This window comes from Glossina fuscipes, unplaced genomic scaffold (assembly GCF_014805625.2).
Source record: "Glossina fuscipes isolate IAEA_lab_2018 unplaced genomic scaffold, Yale_Gfus_2 3, whole genome shotgun sequence".
In the NCBI taxonomy this organism is placed as follows: Eukaryota; Metazoa; Arthropoda; class Insecta; order Diptera; family Glossinidae; genus Glossina; species Glossina fuscipes.
In genome coordinates this window covers 14,975,238-14,996,221 of record NW_023998417.1, presented here as the reverse complement: position 1 = coordinate 14,996,221, position 20,984 = coordinate 14,975,238, and the positions used below count along the sequence as shown (strand labels likewise).

General features: G+C 34.2%; 1 protein-coding gene across 6 annotated transcripts in view; it reads left to right on the top strand.

The window, feature by feature from the left end:
* Window positions 1-362: 362 nt before the first annotated feature.
* LOC119634457 (extracellular serine/threonine protein CG31145) overlaps window positions 363-20,984 on the top strand; it is a 41,730-nt gene continuing 21,108 nt past the window's right edge. For all 6 annotated transcript variants that reach the window (XM_038028672.1, XM_038028671.1, XM_038028668.1 and 3 more), the window contains exon 1: window positions 363-628. The gene's annotated coding sequence lies outside the window, so the exon portion shown is untranslated. The remainder of the gene's footprint in view (window positions 629-20,984) is intronic.

The window sequence follows — 20,984 nt, the reverse complement described above, 5'->3', positions numbered from 1 at the left end:
CTATACAAGTTCTTCTTTAATTCGGTCTATCTCTCCAAATCCTCATCGAGACGAGAGAGACCAGAATTTTAGTAAATAAAATCAAAACGTTGATTAAGAGCTTTCTAATGGATAGTGTTCCTAAACCAGAGAAAGTACATGTATTTGTGTATGTGTGTGTATGTGTGTGTGCGTGTGTGCGCGCGTTATAATCAATTTTTGGCTCCCGTTTTTTTTTTACGTATGTAGTTGTCTCCCCACCGAGGCATAGTTTTAAAACAAAAACAAAACTTTTAAATTGAAAAAAGAAAAGAAATGGAAAGAGAATGAAAAAATAAAAATTCAGAAAAAGAGGTGAAATTCATGAGGCAAATAAATAAATGAAGAATTGATAAAAAATTTGATAATTACATTACAACTTAAAAATTAATCAGTCCTAAGGAAAAGTTGAAAATTGAAACCTATATCGGTATTGTGTATTTAGCTGGGAAAATGCTAAGAAGTTGATGGTTATCAAAAATCAATTTCACCGTTTGAAAGTTGAAAGTTGAAAGTTTGCAAGCCAACAGTTTTAATTGTTTACAATTGCGCAGTCATAATTACTGATATGACATGCATGCAGTGCAATTAATGTAAAATTTTTCTAAAGGTAAATATTTGGAAAATCTACTTTTACCGTTACTAATGTTATCATTATTCGACTGCAATTGTAAAAATTTCGTTAACAATCTATGATGAATAAATTCATGAAATTCATTTTATATAACTTTTTCCTTTTTTGAAAAAAACCTTACAAATATTATAATATGTAATCCAGTGAAGCACTGATAGTTTCTTATCTACTTCTATGAAAATAAAAAGTTTACAGTGAATACATAAATGAAACTCACACCCTTCTTCAATAGGCAGACGTATTCTTAATCCCAGTCTCACTCTCTTTTTGTTTATAAAAGTGTATTGTCAAAATTCTCTAGTGCGCGCTCTCTCTCTCTCGCTCTCAATCCCGCTTAACTCTACTCGCTATTCTCTGTTTATGAAAATCCTTAACATGCTGACATTTGAGCAGCTTGCGCGCTGGTTAGAGACAAAACAATTCAAGTCGAAATTTTACACCACTGCAGAGCGTCTTGTTCGGCACTTTGATATTTTAAACTTTACCCATTATTTCAAAAAACCTAACAGATTATTTCGATCGTGTGATGTTCCAGTAATCAGATTACACCTTTTTCGCATCCTATAATTTATCTGACTTGAATTTTTCTCATATACATGTATAAGACCCATATATGTAAATATATCTGCATAGCGTGCAGCAACTATCCTCCGAAAAAGAAAAGAAATTAGGACTCGCAGTCAGACCATGTTAGATTATTTTTTTTTAATGCAAGACTAGCTTTCGCTAAGACATTTGTCATTCCGATCTACTCTTGTCATTATCTGTAAGCTCACCTCATTCTCATCTTTTAATTAATCAACTTTTTGAATTCTTGAATTCCTTAGGGCATTGAAAAAATTTAATATCTCGATAATTTGGTGACACTGCTTAACCAACAATGCCCTTTTTATGAAATGATAATATTGAAGTAATTACTGTATGCTAATGTTAATGAACTGCTTTTTATAAACATTCTTTATGGCTTGTTCTTGCTTATCAAGCGAATAAAGCTCTTTTATAATAGCAATAAAATTAAGTTTTGTATTCAATATTCTTAACTGCGCTTTTCTATTAATAATCTGGCGATGATGACTTAAGCATTCTCTTTGAGATTTCTTTCGGAACAATTTCGCTTGCAATGCAAATTAGGGAAATAATTAAACATTGACATTTTATTATTGTGGCTACAAATCCCGTTTCTGCTGGGTTTGCAATATTGCATTATGTTCATGCAGATCAGTAGCGTAGCGACACATTCAAGTAGGGTATGCTATCCTGTCCGCTCATATGACTTGACTGTAAAGTCAAACTTGCAATAAATGCAAAATGATTACTGCAGCAAACTCAGCTAGAAGGCGAAAGGCGAAAGGCGAAAGGCATACCCTAGGTCTACACGAAAAATTTGTCCTGTTCAAGAACGAAGGCGGCGACTTTTCAAACTTGCTTTCGGACAGTTTGTGCCTGAGACTGACCTTCTACTTTCTCCTAATTTCGAAGAGCACGTTGTCTATTTAATTTCACTGTATATTCTACTACCCAACATACTCTCCGTCCATGCTTGAGTCCTCATATGTTGAAGTAAACAGGCCGACACTGCAAATGAATACAGTCTAGCCTAGAAATATGTGCTTGTGGCAACACGTTTCCTCAATAACCAAGAAAAATATATGAACGATTTTGTTTTGAGTAAACTAATAGTTTTTTAATTGTAACGACAAAGTGTTTTTTCTCAAAATCTCTTGTTGTCTTTTCTTTTTCCACATGTGTTTACACGCTACGAACTACTTGAAAAAAACCCCCATTAGAAAAACAGTATTCGTCGCATTGTGAACTTTAAAATAATGTGAGCAAAATTCTAGACCGATATATGCCACACCTTGTAAAGTGCTTCAACTTTGCATGTTTGTGAGCGAATTTCATTCGTTGTGAAACTTGATCTGTGGATCTAAGTTAGGTACACCTGCGCCAATCTGCAGCATTCTATTTCCATTTAAGCGATCGCGAACATTTGCTTTCTTTCGTTGGAGTTTTGCGAAAATGAAAAATGTATCTTGTTTTATTGCATTCTATGAATATTGTAGTAAAGGTAATAGAACGGAGAACGAACTATGAATTGTTACTGCGTTTGTGACGATGAACTTCACACACGCACCCTATTATAACATAATGCTTGTTTTCTTTAGCGATAAAAACGTTTGTTATACTGAGTGTCAAAATCAATCAACATCAGCCCATAAAGGCGTTGTCTAATAAATAATCTGCTGGAATATTTACACTAAGTTTAACGTCACATCAGTTAGATTTATTGTTACGTTTTACGAATATGAGTAAAGCTTAAAAAGTGCTAAACAGCATGAACTGGCAATAAAGTTTAATGTTCATTGTTTGCCTTACTTTTTTATATTTTGTTGTTAATAATTAAAATGAAATTTATTTATTTGCACATGAGAGTCTAATGTTTATTTATTGGGTTTTACGTTCGACAGAAGCGATACTATTGACTTATTGGCTAATTGAAAATGCAAACTTCTGTTACTGCCTTTGTTAGTAATCGAACGATTAACCCTTTAACCATTAAAAAAGAGTAGGAAAACCACTGATTCTTCTAAATTATTAAAATATCAATTATGGGCATATTTGAGGCACGTTTGCAGACGATGAAAGGAGAGCTGGTTACACCAGCCTTATCGGTTCATTTTTAAAGCTTGGAGACTCCTAAGCAGCATATGCAGTTAAACTTCATGCGCTGTTTATGCACCAGCTGTTGTTCGCTTTATTTGCGAAAGCATTTGACATTTTGGGCACATGCGCGTTTTCCATGAGCTGTTTACATTCTCATTCATGCATGCATGCATGCATGCATACGTATGCATTAGTCATTTTGCTGTAATCTTTCTTATCTGCGTTTATTTTGATTTTAGTTTTGTTTTCTTTTGTTTTGTTTTGTTTCGTTATTGTAACGATGATGTTTGCTTTATTTTAATTGATTTATTATTTGCTCTTTCCTTTGTAGATATTTAAAATATTTTTGTCAAGGGTGTCTTAGTTTTTCGCTTCGTAACTACCTGTTCGATACATGAACATTTGTACATTTCGGTTCATAAGTGGCTTGAAGCAACCAATAGTCTGTATGTCTGTCCTTAACACACTATTTGATTCATTTCCTACTTAATTTAAATAATGTTTTTATACAAGTCACATATAGATGAAGTCAGAAATATATTTTTGTTTGTAAATTTCTCCGTCAATATGTAGCTAAGATGAAATTAAAGTAGGTCGTAAAACTTTGCGTGCAATTGTAAATCAATCCAACTTTTCAATGTACCGTAACGCTGCGGGCTAACATTTCGGAGCATTTCAAAATTAGCGTTTTCTAAAAAAATACCGTTTCTCCCGCTTCTCTTACACATAGCCTTCTCTTTATTGCCTGGAAGTCTATATAGATGTCTCCATGTCACTCTAAAATCTACAAACATTTCGACGTAGTCCGGATAGTTATATAGAATTGTACATTGGTAGTTCGAATTGATGCCAAGTTTTTTATTTTCGAAATAAAAAAACGCCCAAATTACGAAAAAATGAAAATAAGGATAGACAAAGAAAAAGGTGTATGTTAAAGTTTTAAAGTTTTAATCGGGACATGTCAGATTTTGTGTTATGAATCAGTCCTTTTTTTAGGCCTTTTGCGAAATTTTCATACAAATTCATAAACATCTCAAGTAAAACTCACCTGTTGATGTTTTGTTGAACCAAAGCACATGATAAAAATATTAAAAGAAGCTGGAAGTAAAAATTTAAAAAAAAATTAATATTTACATGCTATTAATGATGCATGCACTATACAGCCTCATGAAATTAGTATAAGCATGACAAGCACATGTTGTTGAACGCGTACGTTGAGCGGAAAATTTTTGACCCAAGCGATGCAAGCATGCTGCGGAACGCATAAAGATTTGTGGAAATCCATACATACATAGTTGCATAAACATTTACATGTTCGGTACGTGCGGTATTAGGAAGGAGAAAGTAGAAAAGCAATCTAAAATTCTCAACATGGCCATGAAAGGGTTTGCAGTTCAGTCAATGCAAACGAAAGCCTATACTCGCTAAAAAAGATTATAGACGTTTAGTTGTCGGTTCATAGAACGGCAAATGTTGTTTTGCATTTACAGTCGCCTGGCATTTTACCTTTTAGACAAAAGGATAACTAAGGTGGCATACAGGTGACCCTAAAGTGAAATTTATAAGTATATGTACCGAAGAAATGTGCGATGCCTTCATATAAAATATGTATATTTTCCATCACGTATGTAGAAAAGTTAAGCTGACATTCTTCATCAATTGTTTTTCGTTTCGGTCTTCCAAAAACGGATGAGTAACCACAAGAAATTATTTATTGTTGCTTTTTAAATCGATCGATTTCACATTGACAGATGTTGAAGAAGGAGTACGGGTATGAGTAGGAAAACCCGGTTTGCAAGGAGATTGAAAATTTCGTCAAAAAGCTTTTTTTATCCGACTTGGGAAGCTTTCATTTCAATTGACAGCTTCACAGAGTAAAAGCTTTTTAGTCCATAGTTGGCACATCAAAGCGCTTCCCGTCTTTACAAGACAAATTTGAAAGAAGACTAAGAGAGGCAACGACGGCATGAGGGCGGAGTTTTAAAAAGGAAGGTTAATATTTGCAAAATTTATTTTGTATGTGCATAGTGCAGTACATAGTAGTACAATGGAGAAAAAGCAGAATATGAAAGCATGTCGTTTTTTTTTTCTTGGACGCATAGACCTGGGAGAATGCACGCTACCTAGGCGATCGTCCAGTGGATCCAATATAAAGCCCAAGGTCGACTGATATAGATTACAGAAAATATACGAAAACTGGCATTAAAATAAAAGCGTAAGTGGAATTAGAATGTAAGCCTGCTGACGTTGTTAAGCGTAAGTCAGCAATCATTAATTGTGAGCATCGAAATTAATTTACCCATTTTAAGATAAAACAAGTTTCGCAGAAGATTCCAAACTCATGGCAACGCCTCACTAAAACGAGCTTAATGGATAACAAATGATCCTAGATCCTTAGGTCAGGGAGGTAAATATATGCCGTATGCAAAGCATTGCTATACGATCTTGAAAGCTGCAATCGTTCTATTAGGCGGTTAACCGATTTATCGATCGAATGATTTGGCAAAGATAGCTTAGCGATCTATACTGTAGAAAGGCATGAATGAGAAAGGAAATGTGTTTTTTGAGTTTGACATAGTAAACAAGACAAGTTGACAATGCACAGCAGGAAATAACCTGAAGGCAGCAGTTGAAATGCGACATGAGAGGAGAATAAGGAAAAATATATGGTTAACTTGAAAAGACAAGTCATTGGACAGAAATATGAGTAAACGGGAAATGTAATCAAAATTATCTAGCAGTTACACTAAACGCTGAAAACATACAGAGCATAGCTGAACATTTAACTAATATTTGGCTGATTGAAATTATTTTAAACTATAACTTAGAGTAGAGAGAGAGATTATAAGTACGGAGTCATAGCTCGGTGTTGTGCTATATCAAGTCTACTAGATACTCTAGACGGGTTGTTGTGACACTCGAAGGAGGTTATGTAGAGGGAAGTATAACTTTATACGCATGCATTCAAGGTCTCGTATTAATGAATGTGACGTTTGTGATCTTAGGTATTGTTCGAGAATCGAGATGACCACCAATATTCATAAATTCATTGTGATTTATTTGTAGTTAATGAGTAAAAACTTTTACGCGAGTATTTTCTGAATAAGGTAGAGTAGACACTGAATAAAGAATGAATAAAAGTACGGTAATGGGAAAGTTTACTGATGCGGTTAATGAACTTTGTGGTGAATTGTATATTGTTTTTGTTATGAGTACGCAACGATGGTCAGGTGAAAAAAATTTATGGCTTGTCTTTTTGTTTTATACGCAATATTACGTTTAATCATAATTTTAAATACTGACTTGAATAACAATTAGTTGTAACGACACGATATTTGTAAATATGTAAACACTTGCCACCAAAAAAGGAAAATCCTATCACATAAGAGAATTTTGAAATCTAAAACTACGTTCGCGTAGTTGCGTTGCTACCTGTTAACATACTTTTCCGTATAACATTTTTTAAAAAATTACGTTTCTTGTCGTTTTTTTTTTTCCATTTCCTTTAGAATTTTGAGTTTCTTTCTTTTCCTTTCGGAAATTACTTATAAGCTGCAGTTTGGTTCAAGGTAAAATTTAATAGCATTTCATGTGGAAAAAGAATGAGAAACGAATGCACTAGAGAAGCCACAAAAATAGTTTCTTTCTTTTGTGGCACATATATGCTTAGGTAGTAATTATGTGTAATTAGTTCTATCCATTTGTGCACAACTAAAGTATATATAAATTGGATAATGACATGTTCTAAATTGCGAAGAAAAATAATCGAAATTACTTCTCTCCATATATGACATATCACATAATAGTGGTAAAACGTAATTCAATTCCAAATTGTCTTCAATATGTAGATTGCATGTGTGATTTACATAAGCTAAAGTGAGCTAGCTATTCGTTAAGATAATAACGCAGCCAACCATACTTTGGAAGATGTCAAATGTTATATTCGACAAATGACAATCGTTGATGTCAATCCGGCAATTTGGACAAAGTCGTCTAGGTTCTTATATCCATTCTTTGCCGTTGTCTCACGCCATTTAATTAGGAAATTTTCTCAAGCAGTTTACGATTCTTCAATATGTATCACTTTGTACATTACAACAACAAAACTTCAACAAATTTCCTACGTTTATCATATGTGTCTCTGTTCTAGTTTGCCCTCAAGGTGACTATTAAATAAGATTATTAGAGTAATTTACTCTTATACCTTAGACTTGAAGCAATTACAAATTTTCTCAAAGCTTAATAAGTATGCATTTTATTTTATTTGCAATTAAATTAATTTAAATTTTCGGATTCAGTTATTTAAACTTTAGTGCAAACTGAAAATTAAACACAAAGTATAGTATTTGTTGGCGCTACAAACATGTCAACAATTTCAAATAAACTGAAAATAAACAAAACCAGTAAGAAAGTTGAAATTGCTTTCAGACAAGTCTGTGTTATACCCGCTATGTCATAACTTTTCTCGTTTATTTCCAAACCGATCAAACAAATATTCGTATTAGATGTCGCGGACTATTATTGAGAAGGAATGTTGAAAATGGCGGCATTCTTTGTGAAGTTGCTTTGGCCTTTAAGATATGGAGGGCAAGTGCATACGCCTTATAATATAACGCATATTCTTCATCTGCATTCATCGACCACATATAGTCCTGGTCGCAAATTGTGACATAGGTTTTAAATTCAAATTCGAACGGTACTGAAAGTTTTTTTTTACTAATTACTCACAAACTACAGGAGCAGCAGCACGGCAGTGGAAAGTTTCATATACACATGTGGTCAGAAAAATAGGTGCGAGGTCTATGCCATAGAAATTGTAAAAATAGCTTCCACAAATGGTCATACAACGTTTGTACATGCCGCAAAACTATTCAAAATCCTGCGTGGGACAGTTGTCGCTGCAGAAAGTTAAGGGCTTTGATGTTGATACAGTGTCTTGTGGTACTTTGCTGTAAAAGTGGGTTTTAAGGATAAATTGGATTTTCTGAGAAGGAAATGCAATAAGAATTAATTTTTATAGTAATATTAGACGGGTCGAGCTAAGAAGAAGGACGACTGGTTCGTTACCTTCGAAATAAGGGAAATATGCACAAATTTATTACCGCACGGCTATATCAGCTGCAAAGCTTCCTCACGAATGCTTTAAACTTTAATATTGAGAGATGCGGAACAATTAGAAAAATTTCTCCTGGTTCAGATAATCACGTAATAATTTTGTCAAAGCGGGAATGGTGAATATAATGTAAAAAAGGAGGAAAATGTGAAAGCGAACATAAAACAACATACGCCTATCTTTCTGTCTGGTACAAAAATGAAAAAGATCGGACGCGCCCTACCAATATTATAGCGCGCAGAAATTGAGTTGAAATGTGATGCGTTTGGGAAATTCGGCCACAACCAAAGATAATTTTTTGTATATAATTAATGAAGTGGTAAAACTATCTTTTCGAGGTATTTGCATAAAGAATTTTGCATATCAACTGAAATTTTTAGGAGATTGCAAATGAATTTAGACGGATTTATGCGAGCGAAACATTTACATTTACACTGGTCCATACATTTGCATGTCTTAGATAATTTTGCAAAGTAATTAATATTTATAACGTCAACTGTTGACTTACAACTGCTTACTTACAAAAGATATCTGTTGAAAATACGTGAGTTTTAAGTGATTCTCTGAACGAAAACATCAGATTGTTTTCTTTAAATTCCTGCACATGAATGCTGATAAATATTCTATTTTGCATAGCTTTTGGCAACGGGCCATTCTAAAATTGAAATTTGAATTTGAATTTGAATTAAAGAGAAGAAAAAAGTTAATTTCGATATTGATTACAATGTTGATAATAAAAACGAATTTTTAAAAATGAATAGACATAGAAAGGAAACATAGGTGAAACATTGTTTGTTTGTTGTCTAGCAAAACACATTCACGCATAAATTTATGAACACATATGCTGGCGACAGAAGAAGATATGTATTTAACGTAATTTGTGGAATTTCGACATTGATGCTATCAACCAATGCTCAGATTGCAGTCTGCACCTTTTTCACTTCCATATGTGACGGAATTGCTTGTCTGCTTGAGTTTCTCTGCACACCAATTATATGTGTCCTGCTTATGTTCGTGCAATGTCCGCTTTGAACTACAGTTCCCACATTCGCGCATAGCTTATCCCGCCATTTCTAAACACTCAAAGATGTTCACAGATTTACAAAGCATTACTATATGCGAACATTCAATTATTCAGCCTGCGATGCGCACGCAACCAAATACGTCGTCCGTATGTAAATTACTCTGTCGATGCAACAAAAATGCAAAGAAAGCTAACCACACATCTGTTCAACCTGAATCAAGACAAAAATGTCCCATAAGTACCTGACCTAAATAACATTATAAGTAGCCAGATCAAAGCGGAAGTAAATCAGCTTTTAATGTAACGGTGAACATTCAGGAAAAAGAAAGATAGAGACAATCATAGACATGTTATTAAGTGTATTTCGCTATTAAATTAAAAAAAAGATGCTTTCAAACAGCCGAAGCAAATCAAGCTTATTAAGGGCCCCTACGAAAGCCCGCTTTTTCAACTTTGTACAGTGTTTTGTGAGATCTGGATGAGTGTGCCTTTTAAGGTCCGTAACAGACTAAATGAGGTTCACGTTTATGGCGCCACAAAAGAGAGGAAAATATTTGTTTGTACAATTCTTGAACAAGCATACATTTTACAAATGAACCACTCAACAAGCATACACAAACAAACATAGACAAGCAATAACATGCAATAATTTTATAATTAAAGCTATTGCCTAAAACTCATTTCAACTAATTTTCTTGCTTATGCTTATCGCGTGCAAGTTTCGTTTGCTTAGACGAACTCAGAACACAAATTTGTATTCAAATAAATGCAACGCATTAAACGCTGGAAAACCTATTAAAGTACTGGTTTAAATTAAGCCAATGACTTTATTAACCTTCGTCACTGTTTTCACTTGAGATCAACTTTATTCTCTTTCCTTTAATGTTTTAAGGCAAAAGAAGAAAATACATAACAAAATTTTTATTTGAAAAATAAATACAGCAATTTTACAATCACTGTCAGGGATATCTTAAAACCATGCACTGCTTGCGCGAAATTGAGTGATTTGCATACATTCTTGATTGCTGTGATTAGCAGCAAGGCCTACTTAGCCGTCTCTATCTGCATGGTGTATGGTGTATGGTGTCTGTCTACGCAGTGCATTTGCTGAATTCGCAATCGTGAGGGCCACATATTTTTTTTTGGAAAACACAGTCTTGCCCTCAAGTTTGTTTATTTGTTCGTTTTCGTGAAACAGTCGCATGCGGAAAGGTATTACAAAACAGTTATTGTCCCTTCTTTTGCTATGTAAGGCTTCTCAGTTTGTTGCCGTAAGCCTAAGCTAAGCTTATGGATTTCGTGCAACAATCGTTGCGAAAGCATCATTTTGTTATGAATTATGTGCTTTTACTGCGAATAATATACTTAGTACGATATTGTGCAGCTATTCTTTATGAACTATGTTATATAATTCTATTATATTGAATGTGTGTGTGTGTGTTCATAATATTTTCGACGCGCTTCTGTATGCCATCATATGTGCGAACAGACTGTACTACAGTTATCTCATAGAGGGATTCCTCTTGCGTAGAATGTCGTATTTTCTTAAATCTTCCTTTGATGAAAAAACAAGCGTTTTTTCGATATGTCTTCAATGAAAGAAGCCAATAAGTGTAAAGATCAGAAGATTCGATTCAAGTTGAACATAATTTCTTGCACGTGGTAACGACAGATGAAGATATACTGAATTCGCCATTCCTTGAACAACGTTCGAAAACACGGATTACGACCCCGTCAAAAGTAAATTTTTTCCATCAGTGTAAGTTGTCGGATTGTTTTGTTCTTATATCTCTTATATCCATCTTAAGCATGCTATGTATGTGTTAAAACTGCAAATATGAATTTATGCTCACAATTTAACTTTAAAAAGGGGAGTGGCGTCTTCACAGATAAGCCTGTAAGAGTTATTAAGATTTCGAACTTGATCCGAATACTCGCTACTCTCGCTCGAGGCAGCTAAAACCCCGGAGTAATAAAATATCATGGTGTTCAATGTATAACTATGAGGGTTCGGCCTAAGGCGAATCTTTACTTGCCCTTATTTAAATCTTTGCCTTACAACTGTTAACCATTTTTAATTTCAATTCGAAAGACGGACAGGTGGACACACAGTTAATAAATGGATAAACAGACAGACTGTTTTGCTGCTTATGAAGACCTCATGGTAGTCGTTTATCTATCACCGAGACAAAACATTTTCAAGGCAACAAGCTTGTGTCAATATAAATAGAAAGAAAAATACCGGACTGTCTTCTGTGGTGATGGTTTCCACGCCCCCAATACGATAAATGTAATCAATGCTTATATTTTATATTTACAATGTAAACGTTGACCCAAAGTTGATAGAGAACGGCCGTCGCTTTTGATTGATTTAATTGAATTAAAGCCTCGGGTGGATCTGCTTTAAATTAACATTAATATAGTAATTATGCCCGCACCACTTGCTTGCTGTTGCCGTATCGTTAGATAATTAATGGCAGAATTTGTGCTATCATTGAAAAAACCGCAGAAAACAAGTGCTAAACACATGTTTGAGACCCATTGTGTACATACACACAAATTACGATGCACATACATATATCGCGTAAATATATACAATACAATAATATAACGATAGCGGTAGTGAAGCAAGAGTTGTTGCTATATTGTATTTATGCACTTGTAAACATACTATACTGTTCGCACTCTTCCCTGTAAAGATTAATTAATTGCATTTTTCCTTACTGCGCTCTTCTCCATACATGATGCACTTCATGCGAGCATGGTGTCGCTTAGTTAATTTCATTTCAACAAACGTTTATGAATTGTTGGTGTGAGTGCATGTGTTTAACGCCTGTTAATTGAATTACAGTTTAATAAATGTCAATGACTTGGTGTTGCGTTCTTTACTACTGAAAAAAGGACTTTGCAATTCAGTAAAATTGATAAGTAAGAACGTTTTCAGTGTCGCAAAGAATGCAAAGAACTTAAGCGATTCTTGAGAATAACATATGGATATAAGTATTCCAGTTTCATTTTGCATTATTTACATATTACTAAGTTAATTATCTTCTAATAGTTTCCGTCAGGGTAAGTGATTTAATTAAATAAACGACACTGAAGTCATTGCACTAATTACGTAATGGAAAGCTTATTTTATTAAGAGCGAGAATCGAACTGCTTAATAAATGTAAATATATACTTTTGGTTAGTTGAATGTACTTCGAGCGAAAATGATATTTTTAAAGAGAAAACTTTAAAAAATTGTTGCCAAGTTCAACAGACACGCGCGGAGAGCAGAAAAGCCATCAAGCTTTTCGTAATGAACATTAATTTGAAATTGTTTACATCAGAAAAAATTACGATTTTTCGGAAGCATCACATTCCAAGAAGATGGACTATACATGACCGGAGAAAGAAAAAACCAAATATCGCATGCGAGAGGGATTCTTTTAAAGGCCTCGTCCCGAATGTGAAGCTTGCTTCCCTTTCTATTTTCACGACATGTCTTTTATAAATTAAAAATGAAAAAAGCAGGTAATAATGTTTTGTGTCTTCTTTTCCTCTTGCCTTTAAATATTTGTTAACTGTTTTCCACTGCCCTTCGGCTGGAATCGGAGTAAAAAACCAGATCAGAAAAGAAAATATTCCACAGGTTGTCAATCATCAATTCATATGCACATATGCGCTAAGCTTAGAAGGTAGAAGAGAACTTTTACAATTTAATCGAGAAAAGCGCGTTCAAAGAGCTTGCTAACTACTTCTAAAATGGAGGAAAGGAGGATGTGGTTATAATTGTAGACGGAAAATATTTGAAAGTCAAGCATCAAAACCTGCATGCTTTCTATTGGTGAACGTCAACCGGTGGGTTATTTAAGCCTGCAATAAAAATAATTTCAATTTTTCATTTAAAACTTTTGCTCTCTTAATTTCTATTCATTCCGACCTGAGATAGACAAGGGCTAACTGTAGGTTAACTGTTGATTGAAACTTCCAGAAATGTGCTTGTGACTTCTAATCCGTTCTGCATATATATTTGTTCTAATCTTAGAATTTCTATATTCTTGTGTACATCTCTTCGCGACTCATTTTACCTGCCGAAGCTTCGGGTCATTCGTTATTTTCGACTGCTGGGTTGCTTTGTTTGCATCTGAACCTTTTGCGTTAGTAATTAAAGCGAAAGTTTGTGAACAAAAGTGAAGAAGCCTTAGCGGCGACTTCCATATATATATATGATTTTACCTGTGATGCTCTTAATCGTTCTTTACTGAAAATGCATTAAATTTCTAAAACGTAATATAGCATCGCGTATTATAATGATACCAAATGGTGCATGAATTCTTCTATTTTTAGCTTCTTCTATACTTTTGCCGCAATAATGAACTTAAGTGTGAAAGGAATGTGAAAAATGCGCGGCAGAAACTTGTGCAAATGCAATTTTTAAAGCTATTTGTCAATTAAAACGAAAATACGACAAATAAGAAAACGGAAAGAAATTCCTTTTGCAGATTAATTTATCGAGTCCAAGTTAACTCAGCTTTGCGGTACATTTGGAATTCCTGCAATATTGCCTTCTCAACATCAAAATAAGTAAGAAAATTTTACCGCACGGAACGTTTCTCTCTGCCAGTTTTTCCGATAGTTGATTACAAATGAATGGACATAGGCAAATAAGTCGATGGACTATATTAGTGATGTATAGGAACGGCCATGTGCACGAAGCAGACAATTTAATCTATGTATATGTTATATTACAGTGTTATTGATATTAAGCAAACATAAAAGCGAAATTTGCAACTTTCACAAAGATGCTTTTCTAGAAATCTTTTGTTTGTACAAGTTACAAGAAGCACTTGTAAGCCCGTATTAACCTCACGTATATTTCTCTCACTCTCGTTTCTAAAATTACAATATGTATGAAATTTCATTCGAGACTTATATGATATGCACAATATGTCGTTTGTAGTCCATAAGCAGTACATTTTTGTATAATTAGCTTAAAAGTTAGTATGAGTGACAATTAAATCTATGCATATAAATGCATGTGATGAACTTTCATTTATTTAATATATCATTTTTACACTTTCCCTAAAGACTTTTAAAGCGAACGCTCAGAAAATTTTTAAAATCAGGCTTAAGGTTATCTTATGCTGTGCTTTGTATGTAATAAAATACGGAGGTCCCCAGACGAACTGATTCCTTAGGTACTTTTAGATGATTTCAAAAGTCTTATAGCCCGAAAGCATCGATATGCAATATGCACAGTAGATATGTGGTTTCATTAAAACGATGCACGATATTCTCGTTTCGATCGTGTCGTTATTTCGCAGCGAGATTACCTTGAAATCATGCGAATGGTATCAAGTACAAGTCCGGAAAATTCTAATATTTTTTATTATGTTAACAATCAATTGTCAGCAGCGGAAACATTCAAAGACAAAGCATTCAAAGGCATATGCGAGAATTTGTTTTCAAAGTTCGAATTTCCAAAAGGCCGTGACTTTGGTTTGTCAAATGTTTTGCGGTCCCTGTGCAGCTCGCACGTCGTTTTTGCATTCTAAAAACCAAAGTCGCCATCGGTTATAAAATAAAAACATGAGAGATCCAACAAAAAGAGATCCATTGTCGACTCATTCTATGCGCCTGCTGGGTATCAGAATCAGATGAACCGATATCACGACTCGAAGAAAAAAATTTACAAATTGTATTTCACCATATGTGGAGAGAGAGCTCTCTTCATATTCCGCTTATCAGTAATAAAATGCGTGCTGTTTACGCGAAATAAAGCAAAGGGAAAATTAAAAGAGAAATATTTGCCAGATTTATTTACTAATTTGTGTCATTTTCTCAACTTGCAAACTTTTAGTGAGTTGACTAGTCTTGCTTTTGAGCCCAAAGAAGATGGCATTTTTTTTTTCTTTCTGACTGCCAAGATAATCAATTTGTAATGAACAAATACTGCGACGCTAACAATGGCCTTTGCCAACCTTAGCTTAGCTTCAGTTAAATTGCTACGAGCTCTTTACACTTTTGTATAAATTTGTGCAATTGTTGGTAAAAGAGTTTCTTATTTTAAAATGTTTTTAGATTTTTCACCGTAAGACAATATATTGAATAGAATGCATTATTGTATAGTATAACCCACTATTTTATAAAACGAGGGCATTCGAGGTGACCTAGCTTAGTAAGTTTTTCAAAATTTACTTTAAAAAGTTACGTAACAGATAATTTCCTTCAAAAAGTTTTTCAAAAGTTTTGTTTTGGAAATTTACAAAACCCTTTAAAAAAGAAGAGATCGAAAAAATAGTCTCTCAAGATGTCTCTAAAGAGAAAATGCCATCAGAAATTGTTATCATATTTTCGTTTTGGCGATATTAGGTTATACTCACGCCTAAAGCGGATTTGGGAATGAATGGAAAAATCAAGAAACCCATTACGGCCCGAACAGCGAACAGCGAACAGCGATGCTTAATGCGAGATAGTGCGTCGTTTGCGATCTGAAAACGATTTAATGGAATCTCTGCAGTAAGCTGAAGCTAAAGTGAATCCTTGCCGATAGTTTTAAGTGGAATGAATAATAGGACTAATCTTTTTATAGATCAGACTAAAGCTGCGAAGATAGCGGAGATAGGTATTGATAGCAATGGTCTCGATCGGAGTATGGAATTGAAATCTAGGAAACATAGGCTATGTATTCGGATTACAAAATCCAATGTTATAACCGAGATTGCTCTTATGTGGCATAGCATGAGTGTCTTATCCATTAAAACCATTAAAAATTGATGATTTAAACACATTTCTATCAATTAACAGAATGCAGGTAAAGAAAGAATACCCCCAAAAAATTAGATGTAGATAGCAGTGAAACACCTGACTTAGCTTAATCAACTGAAAATAAAGAAATAATCTTCGGGGCTAAAGTGCTAACGAATACGATTTCATTCGGAAAACGCTGAGGTCGTTTTACTTTCGGTATCTTTATAAGCTGACTTTAGCAATTGAACCTGCAATTAGTATAATAAAAACTTTGCAAATAGAAAAACATCAACAAAAACGAAAATAGCAACAACAATGTTGACAGCAGAACAAATAAAGCAGTAGCAATGGAAGCAAAAGAGAATGCAAACAATACCTGTAAATACCCATAAGAGGAAATGCATGGGAAAGTTTCCTTAACATTGTTTGGATTTGTTGTTAGTCTTTTTTGTTTTTTATTTGGAAGCATGAATAGTAAAATATCACTTGAAGTCGCGAAGTCAATCAGCTAACCAGGCAACCAGCCAGCCAGCCAGTCAGACGGTCACTACGCATTCCTAGCAGTAAAGATAGGGAAGCGGTTTTCTCACCTGGTGTAAAACAAAACTTTTATGCATGACATGCCAGTGCATGTGCATTGAAAAAACGAAGCAAAAGCAGTTAGGATTGCTATGCTTGCCAGGGCAAGTGTGCTCTCATTGTACACCATTTGAGTTGAATATGGGCGAACGTTCAATTTTATGGAAATGGTAGGATTGCAATTTTATAAAAGTTCCGATCCATATATCGATGAGAATTCATTTATTTAATTTGCTGAGATTTTTTATTCCACTTAATCTATAGACTTCAACTAAAATGTTATCAGTCAAGTTTGAGTTGTCTGTCCCGTTTCCTGCCTCTTTTCGAATTGCAAGCTTAAACATAGACGAGGCGGAATATCGTTCTAAAATCTCCGTACGATTAATTGTATTTACCTGTACATACATACACACTTTATGTCTGCTGTTGCCTTTTCCCATGTATTCCATGTAAAAGAAATGACAAAATTAGTTTGCTCCTCTATTCTAGTAGTGGACTAGTAGAGGCTAGAGACTACGTTTGACGCAGACAAACGAGAGCAGCCTCGAAGTATACAGTACAATGTAAAACTCTTCTTTGCTACTGTTATGATGTAATGACATTCATGTGATTGTCGTTTTATTTCAGTGTGTTTGTGTAGGAGTGTGCTGTTACGGGTAAATAAAGTGTTTTCATAAAGTCGTTTTTTCATTCTCTTCTGAAAGAAAAATGAATTTCAAATCAACCCAACTACAACTACAAAGCAAGAAAAATGGAACGCAGAGTACTTGCTGGGCTACTACAGATTTTTAAGCCCTAAGAAAAAAAAGCATGCAAAAACATTTGGAGCATTAAATAATGAACACATAACACAAAGTTGTAATGTTTCGACGGAAATGCTCAAATAGTTTGCATGTGAAACCTAAAATTTACGTATAGTTCACTTATTGTCTGTAATACGACGGCAACAACAGCAAAAATAATAATTTACTTATGCAATTATGTGAATAAATGTGTATGCTACTATGCACAATATATGTGCATGTGATATAAATTGTTGTTACAACATAATTTAAAGTCACGATTTTTGCAATGAAACGATTTTGCATTTGACTGAGTGCACATCTTCTAATTGAAGAGAGGAACAGGGACGCGATGGACACCACATAGGAATGACCGATAATTGTGGGCATGGCAGTTATCCGATCGTGACTACTTTCTTGCACGTCTTTTTAACAAATTTCATTTATATATCTCTCCAATAGATTATTGTAAGGCAACATAGCGGCAATATTTTCAAACGTTCCTTTTCTGAGTGTTTTTTGTTTCTTTTCATCATTCATTCTTAATTTCATTTCTACACGAGGAAAACACATAATATATGCATTCGCTTTCAATTTAGAAAACATAGTTCGAGTTTTTGCATTAATCTTTTCGTTTTCTAGTGTGTATTACAAAGAATTTACTTACCCCCTATTATAACACTATCACGAAGCAAGGAATACAAAAATCGGATAAAATTCATACTTCTACTCATGCCTTTTTTTATGGCACTTACATGTAAAAACCACTGGCAAAAACATAACGATTATAATGATTGGATTATCGAATTATTGACATATAGTGTGCGTTACATGTGTTGAGGCAATTGACTGCGAATGTTTGCTATGTTAGCCGCTCGCTTTTGCAAAATATTAAAGGCAGCTTATGAATTATGAATGATTTCATAGCGAAAATTTGTACAATTTTTCTGCTCTTTAATTGTGAAATTTTTATTTCTTGAAAACATAAAGCAATAGTTTATGAAATTTGTATAGTCATTACCGAAATGAGAAGATAAGCTAATTAATCTAAGACGTTTCACATATTTGATTAATGTGGGAGTTTGACACGAATTAATCCTATAGTAGTCTGGTATCGCCACGGGAAATATCGGACAGACAGACAAGCTTTGAAAATTGGGTACGAGTCAGGTCCATTTTAGTGTTCAGTCAGCAATAATCTTTAAAGAAGGAAAAGTTTTGACTGCGTAAGATGCCCGCATATTGTTTTCTCGGAAATTATTCATAATTCGATTGTGTTCTCATTGCCGACATGGTTTGAAAAACCTTGAGCCTCGTTTCCATTTTCCTTGTTTTATGCGTTCAGGTTTAACGAATAAATAAATAAAAAAAAGATTTATTATTTACGACGGAATCATAATACGGGTTTGAGTAGGTCATACTCAAGCAATCCATATTTATTCCCTTGTGCGACATTTTAAGTAGCGATTTTTGGCATTTGCAACCAAAGCTCTGTTGTATCAATTTTACTTTATTTATTTCTTTATTTTTTGTCAAGTGACTTGCATTAGTTTTCCCGCAGTCGAAACGAGCTAAGAAATTATGAGACTCATTATAATGCATTGGGCCCACTACGTACCAAATAATGTTTTTAAATGCACACTCATCTGTGCACTATAAATCAAGCTGCATTGTCATGGCTAATGTAGCTAGGTCAATACGAGGACCTGTGGGTCAATGCTTAATTTCGTTATTCACGTTGTTTACCGTTTACTACTGCTATGTAAATGCATTCTTGAAAATACTCTTCTTTCAAAATTTTTAGAGGAAATTGTTGCATTTTCCCGTTCAGCTGTCTTTTGCTTAAACAGCGACTACGTAACACGTTGATATCGGGAAAGCTAACTGCAACTAGTCCTCTTTATCCTCAAGTAAAAGCTTACGTGACTTAGCCTATGCGACCATGGAACACAATTTGAAATCATTAATTCACTCGGGAACGTGAGCTACGTATATCCTACTGGGGATTTTAATATAAATGCACGAATGTGAAGAGAACTCGTGTATTATATCAATTAGGTCTTGTCAACTGCGTAACATTTCCACTTTTATTATTAGCTTAAAAGAGATTATAAAAAATCCGTTGCTATTGTGTGTTTGTGCGCATATATCAATCTCGCTAATTACAACTTTCAATTTCAATAGACTTGTCGCAAATGAATCGAATCATTATCAAATAGCATATGTTATTAAACAGGTTGAGATGCCTCAACAGCAACAGCTAATAAGCTAACCGTAAACATCAAGTATTCCTGTGTACGCGGATAGTAGACGGAACGAAATCATTGCTTTTTTACTTTAAGCATATATTTAATGTGCATGGAGTATGCATGCAGTCATTATAGAGATATAAATAAATTAATAACAACAGTAATGTATTTATTAATCTCTTTTGTTGGGAGAGTAGTGTAGGGTGTGCTTGTTAGGTGATATTTGTAAGTTGACTACTTAAACAAAAATATAATAAAAACGATCAGAGCAATCGATACGAAAAGAGGAACATCTTTTTGCTTAAGTAAATAAACCCGAACTCCGCGACAAGCGTGGATTGTATTTTAAGTGCTTTTAAGATTACTTACGGGTAATATTTAAAAATAAATATTAAAAAGATAACGCATTTGAAAGTAATTTATGTGCAAGCCACTCGAACTAGTTGTAGTTGTTTCAGTATTCGTGCATATATTAGTCTTATTATTGCGTTCGCGGTGTTAGTGTTAGTGCAGCGAGGTGGGGGTGTTAATAATGTTTATACCATGTATTTGTTTGTTTGTTTATTTTGCAATTTTGTGCAGTAATTGTGAAGGAAAAAAACAAAAAGTTTACTAAAGAAAAACTGAAACTGAAGACAACATATTGCAATAATTGCGATTAGCTGTGCTGGGAATTTCTCACAGCGATTGAATGGGAAACAAGAAGAAAGAAACAAATATCAAAACTCTACAATCGGCACAAGACGAACAGTTGCGTAACTTAAGATTGATAATGAGTCAATAAAATTGAAAATAGAATGAACATGAAATGTTACATAACCAAAACGATCTAAGGTCAAAATAGTGGAGACGAATTTGCCCAAAGGGTAAATCGTTGAGTTCGATTAATGTTTGGATATAAAAATTTGCCAACGAGACTTCAAGTAATCCAAGATTCGGTAGCAGTAGTAACGTATAATGTCAGTGCGATGTTCACCAAAATGGCTAAAGTTTGATGTTACTCTTTTCTTTTCGCTACTGATCAACTTTGTACGAGCAAAGTTTATCTTATGCTGGATTTTTATATATTTGGATTTTCCTAATAAGCCGTAGAGGTCTTTGACGCAGCTTCTCTTCGACTTAAGGCTATTAGCCTTGAGTAAATGAAATTGGAAAGGAAGACAATAATAATCGGTTTCAGGTGAAT